Source organism: Perissodus microlepis, chromosome 3 (genome assembly GCF_051167445.1).
Source record: "Perissodus microlepis isolate ML-2025 ecotype Zambia chromosome 3, ASM5116744v1, whole genome shotgun sequence".
Lineage (NCBI taxonomy): Eukaryota > Metazoa > Chordata > Actinopteri > Cichliformes > Cichlidae > Perissodus > Perissodus microlepis.
In genome coordinates, this window is record NC_140463.1 from 12,597,397 (window position 1) to 12,605,299 (window position 7,903).

Genomic DNA, 7,903 nt, shown 5'->3' on the forward strand with positions numbered 1-7,903 from the left:
ATAATAAACCCTTGTTTTGTAGTGTCTTTCCACTCAGTGTCCCAAGAAAAATAAAATAAATAAATAAACTCAAATATGTATCCCTTCAAGGTCCTTTGGCCAAAAGAAAATCACCTGAGCTCAGGGAAAAAATAAAGTGCATCGTTGGGCCCTTTGAATTGTTCCTACCGCTCTGTTGGAACGGTGTAGCACCCAATAATAACATCCAGCAAGCAGAAGCATCCACCCGCAGCAACGACCATCTACTAGCCAGGACGGTTCAGCAGAGTCATCAGATGAGGACTTCCACAAGGCAGTTCATCCAGTAGGATCCAGGGCACCAAAAGGGCAAACAAACAAGCCTACACACAAGTGTGCAGAAGAATTAACTAAAATGTTCATAAGTCTCAATACCACTGACTCAGTGTCCATGTCACTAACGGCTTATTTAACAGTCTTACCATTATAATAATACAGGTTTGTCAAAATAAAAATATAACAGAACATAAATGCTGTTAACAATGCTTATTAATGCTGTTCTCTTAGGCATAACATAATAACACTGTAACTGACCTCGTGTCGGCCGCCATTTTAGGACATTAGCCAGGCTCACTTAACGGCTAGCTTGCTAACAGTCAGCCAATAACACACATTATACAATATTTAGCCTCTTTCTTAACAAACATGACAGTGGTAGATTTGATACTTCGCTGCAGCATAATAAGGCACAAAACATTTCATGCGAACATGCGCTGCAAGCTAACTCACCAGAGGGGTTCATGTAATGGCGAATGGCTGTCGGATTCAGCTCAGCTTCACGTTCGTAACCGCTACAAGACTCCTTTTTCTAACAACATATTAAATCATTAGCTTCACATATAAAGGTTTTTAAAACTATTTACAGCAACTCAAATGTCTACTGTACCCGAATTTCCAGCTCGCAGAGGGCACGAGAGCAGCATGCGCCTCATCGGACGAACAGAAGGAAAAAACTCTGTAGCTGGACTAGAGAGTGGCTATGCGCACGGCACAGTGGTGCGTTCAGTGACTACAAATAATCAGAAATCCCATACTCAAACAATGATCTGGGTTACACTCTCCCCCTCTAAAGTGCATGAGTCTCTGCATGCACACTTGACTTAACAGGTGTGTGAAGGAAAGTGCTCTGAGAGAATACAATTGCGAAACTCTGACACAAAGGAACTGAGAGCTAAAATTAAAGGCTCACCTAACTCGTCATAAGTTAGTTTACGAGGTTGGCGTCTCTCTCTCCCAGAACGCCGCAACTCTACTGTCTCTGGCTCTGAACCCTGCTCAGCAGTGTCACTGCTTTCTTGATTCATTTCAACAGGTTCTGTCTGTTCAGGAATGTCAATAACAACCCAACCTGGACCTTCACCAGATGGAATGGGAGATGTGGTCACCTCATTGCTTTCTGAGTGTAACAAAGGTCCAGGTTCAGAAACATGACTGGGTGTTTCTTGTGCGTGTGACTCGTCTTGTGGCTCTGCACGGGGCAAGCTAGAATACACATCCCCAGTGGACAGCTGAGGTGTGATAACCTGCCTTTCAGTCTGGATAAAAGGACCTCTGGTTATTATTTCTGGAACCACAAAAGCTGGATACACTTCCTCATCACTGTATACCTCATCTTCCTGACCATCAGGGTTATCAGAAGATTGTACTTCCCTTTCGGCTTTGTTTCTTGGTTTCTTCCCTTTAGAGGGCCCATGAGATCTGCTTCCTGCTATTTCTTCCACAGGTAAGAACCCACACAGTAGAAGGAGATCCCTGTGTAAGGTGCGTTTTGGTCCATTCCCCAACTCGGGTTCCACAACATAGACAGGGCCATCATTGATTCGTTTAACCACAACATGTACTTTCTGTTCCCACCTGTCTGAGATTTTGTGTTTACCTCTGATACTCATGTTCCTAACCAAAACCCTGTCACCTGCACAGAGCTCGGCCACTCTAATCCTCTCGTCAAACCTAGCTTTATTCCTTTCTCCGATCTTCTGGGAGGTTTTTGCAGCTAGGGTGTAGCTCTCCTCCAGACGTTGACGAAGGTTGTTCACATACTCTGAATGAGACTTATGGTTGGCATTTTCAGGTTGGATACCTAAGACCAGATCAATGGGTAGTCGGGGTTGTCTGCCAAACATCAGTTCATATGGAGAGAAACCAGTCGTGTCGTTTCTCGTGCAGTTATACGCATGAACTAAGGGTTTAACAAAGTCCCTCCAGTGAGATTTGTCTTCCTCTTCCAACGTACCCAACATATCAAGAAGCGTCCGGTTAAACCTTTCCACCGGGTTTCCGCGAGGATGATAAGGTGTAGTGCGGATTTTGTCTGCTCCTATCAACGCACATAGCTCTTTGATTGTGTGAGATTCAAAGTCTCTACCCTGATCACTGAGTAGACGACTGGGAAACCCATAATGAACTATGAAGTTCTCCCATAGAGCTTTTGCAATGGTCCTGGACTTCTGATCTTTAGTTGGCACTGCCACAGCAAACTTTGTAAAATGGTCAGTGATAACTAATATGTTCCGGGTGTCTCTGTTGTCTGGCTCAACTGACAAATAGTCCATACAAATGAGTTCAAGCGGGTAAGTTGCTACAATATTTTCAAGAGGCGCTGCCTTCTGAGGCACTGCTTTCCTCCTGACACAGCGTGGACACTGTCTGCACTTCTCCTCTATGGACTTTGTCATCATTGGCCAATAGAATCTGGAACGGGCAAGATGCAGTGCTCGTTCAAAACCAAGATGACCAATTTCATCATGCACTCCACGCAACGCTTTCCCTCTGAACTGTTCAGGTAGGACTAACTGCCATACCATGTTGTCTCTATTTGTCCATTTCCTGTACAATACTCCATCTCTCAGTTCGAGCCTTCTCCACTCCTTGAGAAGAAGCCTAACATCAGGAGCTTCAAGGTTTGTTTCTCTGAAACTGGGCTTTTGAGCTCTTTCAACGAAGGTAATGACACGTGAGACAACCGGGTCATCCCTCTGAGCTTTATACCAGCCAGAGCTTGTCATAGATGGTAATGTGTCTTCTCCAAATACATCCGCAACTGTTGAGGGATCAACAGCAAGAGACTCTACAGCCAAAGGTTGTTCTAGATTTGAACAGTGCTCGATCTTTGACACCACAAGATGGCGCTGACATAAGGCAGATACCACCTCGTGACTCATCTCGTTGCTCACCTCTAGAAGACGGTTTTTCATGTCATCAACTCTCTCCCTTTCTTTGATGAAATCCTCATCTTCAAAAGGAGGAGCTTGTGGTCGTCGGGACAGCCCGTCTGCATCGCGATTGGCATGACCGGCCCTGTACTTAACGGTGAACTGATAAGTAGACAGCGCAGCTAACCAGCGATGACCAGCAGCATCTAACTTCGCAGATGTCAGTACATACGTGAGAGGATTGTTATCCGTCACAATGGTGAAGTTAGCGCCATAAAGGTAGCTGTTAAACTTCTCACAAACTGCCCACTTCAAAGCTAGAAATTCAAGCTTGTGAGTGGGATAGTTTCTCTCACTTTTGGAAAGTCCCCTGCTTGCATAAGCCACAGCTCTCAGCTTCCCGTCCTGCTCTTGGTAGAGTGCTGCACCCAAGCCTTCACGACTGGCATCAGTGTGCAGGACATATGGTAGCTGTGGATTGGCAAAAGCAAGGACAGGTGCCGATGTCAGTCTCTCAATCAAAGTCTTAAATGCATTTTCGCATTCAGGTGTCCACTCCTCTCCAAAAGGTAAGTTAATGTTTGACGGTTGTCTGAAACGTTCTTCAAGATACACTTTACCCCTCTTTTTGGGTGAGTAGTAACCGGCCGTTAGACTATTTAAAGGCTTTGCGATCTTTGAGTATCCGTCAATGAATCTCCGGTAATAACCGGCAAAGCCTAGGAAACATTTTAGCTCTCTCTTGTTTGTAGGATGAGGCCATGTTTTCAAAGCTGAGATCTTATCAGGATCTGTGTGAACTCCTTGGGCATCCACCACATGGCCAAGGTACTTCACCGAGGGCCTAAAGAAATGACATTTTTCTGGGGACAGCTTCAACCCAAAGTCCCTCAACCGGTTCAGCACCCTCATGAGTCTCACCTCATGTTCCTCCAGGGTGTCTGAAAACACAATCAGATCATCCAAAAACACAAGTACCTCACTCAAGTTCAAATCCCCAACACACTTCTCCATCAGTCGTTGAAATGTACTTGGGGCATTTGTAACGCCCTGAGGCAGGCGATTAAACTCGTAAAACCCAAGAGGACAGACAAAAGCAGTTTTAGCTTTATCTTCCTCGGCCATCTCAACCTGATAATAGCCTGATTTGAGGTCCATGACCGAGAACCACTTGGCACCACTAAGGGCCGTGAAGGTCTCCTCAATGTTTGGGAGGGCATAAGCATCCCTAATGGTCCGTGCGTTCAACTTGCGGTAATCAACGCACAACCTGATCGAACCGTCCTTTTTACGCACAACTACTATTGGAGATGCGTAGGGGCTCTCTGACTCCCTAATAACCCCTGCATTAAGCAGTTCTTTGAGGTGTTGCTTGACAGCTTCTCTGTCACTTGGGTGGATGGGCCTCGACCGTTCCTTAAACGGCGTGTCATCGTTCAGCCGAATGTGGTGTTTTACCACAGTGGTATGACCATAAGACAGGTCATCAACCGCAAACACTTCTGAAATAGACTTGAGCTTGGTGGTAATGCGCCCTTTCCATTCTTCAGAGAGGGGTGACTCATCAAGATTAAACTTTAGCTTCTCTCCATCAAACTTGTCATGAGAAGAAGCATTTGAAACAGGCACCAGGGGTGAAATGTGCTGGGCTACACATACCTGGGCAACTGTACTTCCTGGTTGCAACACAATACTGTGCCCACTCAAGTTCTGCAAGACGACTGGAACCTTACTCTTAGCTTTGTAAGGGATGTCTATCAAAGCAGTTTCAAGAAATAAACCACCAGGTAACTTGTCGTGTTCATTTGGTTCAAGGACAAAACTTACGTTAGGAGTGTTCTTTCTCAGCCTAACATCGCCCATTAAACAGCACTTGTGGTTGGCAGGGATGGTGACTGGTACTTTCCCGTGCAACCTCACTGGGCGTATGTGGCAATCATCCATTTGTTTAGCCAAGTGCTGGAGAACCAGTGCTACATCTCTGGAACACAGTCTGTGAAGGAAATCTGGACCGTCACGTTCAGATAACTTATCATGGAGTCTTAACAGTGCATTGGTACCAATCAAAACTGGTATTCTGCTGTTAAAATGGCACTCAGGCACAACAAGAGCCAAAACAACCAACTCTTCCTCTTTGCCTGTAATGTTTTGAGGAAAAGTGACGTGGGTCTCAACATAACCAAGGTAGGGAACGTGCTGTCCACCCGCACCCTCAATCTCAAGCAATGCTTGAATGGGCTGAATGGGGAGATGTGCCAGTTTATCCTTGTGAAATGATTCGGAGATTGTAGTGACTTGTGAACCACTATCCATGATAGAGTTGCATTGCACACCCTCAACCAAAACAGAAGCTGAACAACGAGGACCTATCAGACCGGGTGGCAAGCGGGATTGGGAACTGAAATCTTGAACCATTGTCTGGGTCTTCATTTTGCTCTGAACATCAATTCTTTGGTCACTTGAGGCGGGACTAATGCTGGTCTCAGCTCCTGGACGTCCCACAGCAGGAGCCGCTACAAGTTTAAAGCAAAAGGCTCAGTAACCTGTTGGGCTTGGAACCTTCCTTGCTTTTCCTTTAACTCAGCATTCTTCTGACGGACTAGTGCCTGGTTGGGTTCATTTGGACACCGAGCGGCAATGTGGTTATCTTCACCACATCTAAAGCAGAACCATGCTTTTGGCATAGAGGGAACCTTAACTGGTCTCCTGGCACTGCTATTTCTTGCCGTAAGGAAGTCTTTGCCATTATCATTCTCTTTAGGACATTTTTGGTTCTGAGTGAGCTCTCTGAGTTGCTTAGACAACTCATCTATTTTACTTTCAAGTTTAACAGTTTCTTCTTGTCTCTGTTTTAACGCTGTACTAAGCTCACTGTCAAAAGGAGAATTCTTGGACCTCTGACTCAGTTTCTCTACCTGCTTTGAAAGCTCATCCACTCTCCTCTCAAGCTTAGATGCTTCACTCTGTTTTGCAGTCTGTGTCGGAACGGGCTCATCATCATAGGAGGGTACATCAAAAATGGAGTGGGCATGTACAGCTGCTTTTGTAGCACCCAGATGTTTTTTCATCCTGTCTAGCTTTGCAGATCTACGACCTTCCTCGGTCCTTAACATAAGGAGTAGATCTGGGAATGTTGGTGGACTGTTCTTTTTGTTCTCTAGTTGGAGAGCTATAATGAGACTCTGGTCCCAGCAGCCTCTAATAAACTGTCTGAGTAGGTGTTCGCTTAAAGTTTCGACAGAGACTCCCCCTCTAGAAATAGCTCGAGTGAGGAGGCTATGGAGTCTGTTCAAATATGCTGAGGGCTTTTCTCCGCTATTCTGATTGGAGCTGAGAAAGGTTGCAAATAACTCTTCTCCGTCCTCTACAACACTGAAAGCGGAATCGAGCTGCCTAATATAAGCCCTGGGTGGTGAGCTCACACCAAGCAACTTAACAACATCGGCTGCTGGACTTAGCAAACTTTCAAGTATTTTCCTAACTTTTTGCGCATCACTAAGGGAGCAATCACTGACAAGAAGGTCCACTTGTGTGCGCCATGTTTCATAGTCTACCTCACCATTGGGCCTAGGAGCACGGCCAGAAAAGGTGCGCAGTCTGGTTTGTGTAGACCACGGGGCTGTTGAGTCATTTCTGATAACGTGCTCAACAACAACTTTTTGAATCTGAGGTGGATTAAGGAGACTGTGGTCGATATTAACAGGGTTCACCACAGCACTATCAGGTGCATTGTGGGTCTGTGTGTAGTGATTAGGCTCATCATGATCACTAGCTACAGTGTCATGGAGGGATGTGTCACCATCCTGAGCTGTGTGTGGCTGTGTGTCAGGAATCTCAGAGTTATGTCGAGCTTCTTTGACCTCACTCTGAATAACACTCAAGAAACCTGCTTTACCACTATCTCCAACAGCCTTCAGTTCTTCTAAGTATCTACGAGCTAACTCCTTGCCTACCTCTTCCTGAGCAACATCTCGAATGGTTTTGACAGACCAACCGATAGCAGGATCCTTGGGGCTCGGCAAGTCGCCTAAGATCTGGGGGTTGATCTTGGAAATGGCTTGATCAGACAAATATTCTATGAGGACTCTACCCTCTGGCTGGTTTGATTCATCTGGGATTCGAACTATCCGAGAAACTTTACCATTTACTGAAAAAACACTAGCAATGTCATCATCTGTGTAAATCCCTTCAATGCCAGTCACAAAAAGTGAGCACTGGCCATCTACATCAAAACGTCTGCAAAGATCCATGTCCAACTCAATAGGGTCAAGGAAAAATGAAAAGGTGGGTGTTGTGAGCTGGAAAGTCAAAGTGCTACTTTTCACCAATCTCCTGGCTGGCTCGCCACTTGTAACGCAATCTGTACTTACGCCAAACCTTTAATGCGTGGAAATCAGGACTGTTGACCTTGGGCAGTTCACTAGGTGTCGGTGTCATCAATTTCACCCCGATGTCTAAGCCCAGAATCACAGTTTCTCTAGAAATAGGTTACAAGAATTCAAATGTGTCCAAAATATCTGTATCCCATCAGAGGCTAGTTTCGTAAAGGAGATTGGTAGTAGCTGCTCCACCACAGGAACAATAAGGTTTCCAGCACACAATGGACACCACACTCACTTAACATAAACACATTTATTAGGCACAATTTTAAATAATAAACCCTTGTTTTGTAGTGTCTTTCCACTCAGTGTCCCAAGAAAAATAAAATAAATAAATAAACTCAAATATGTATC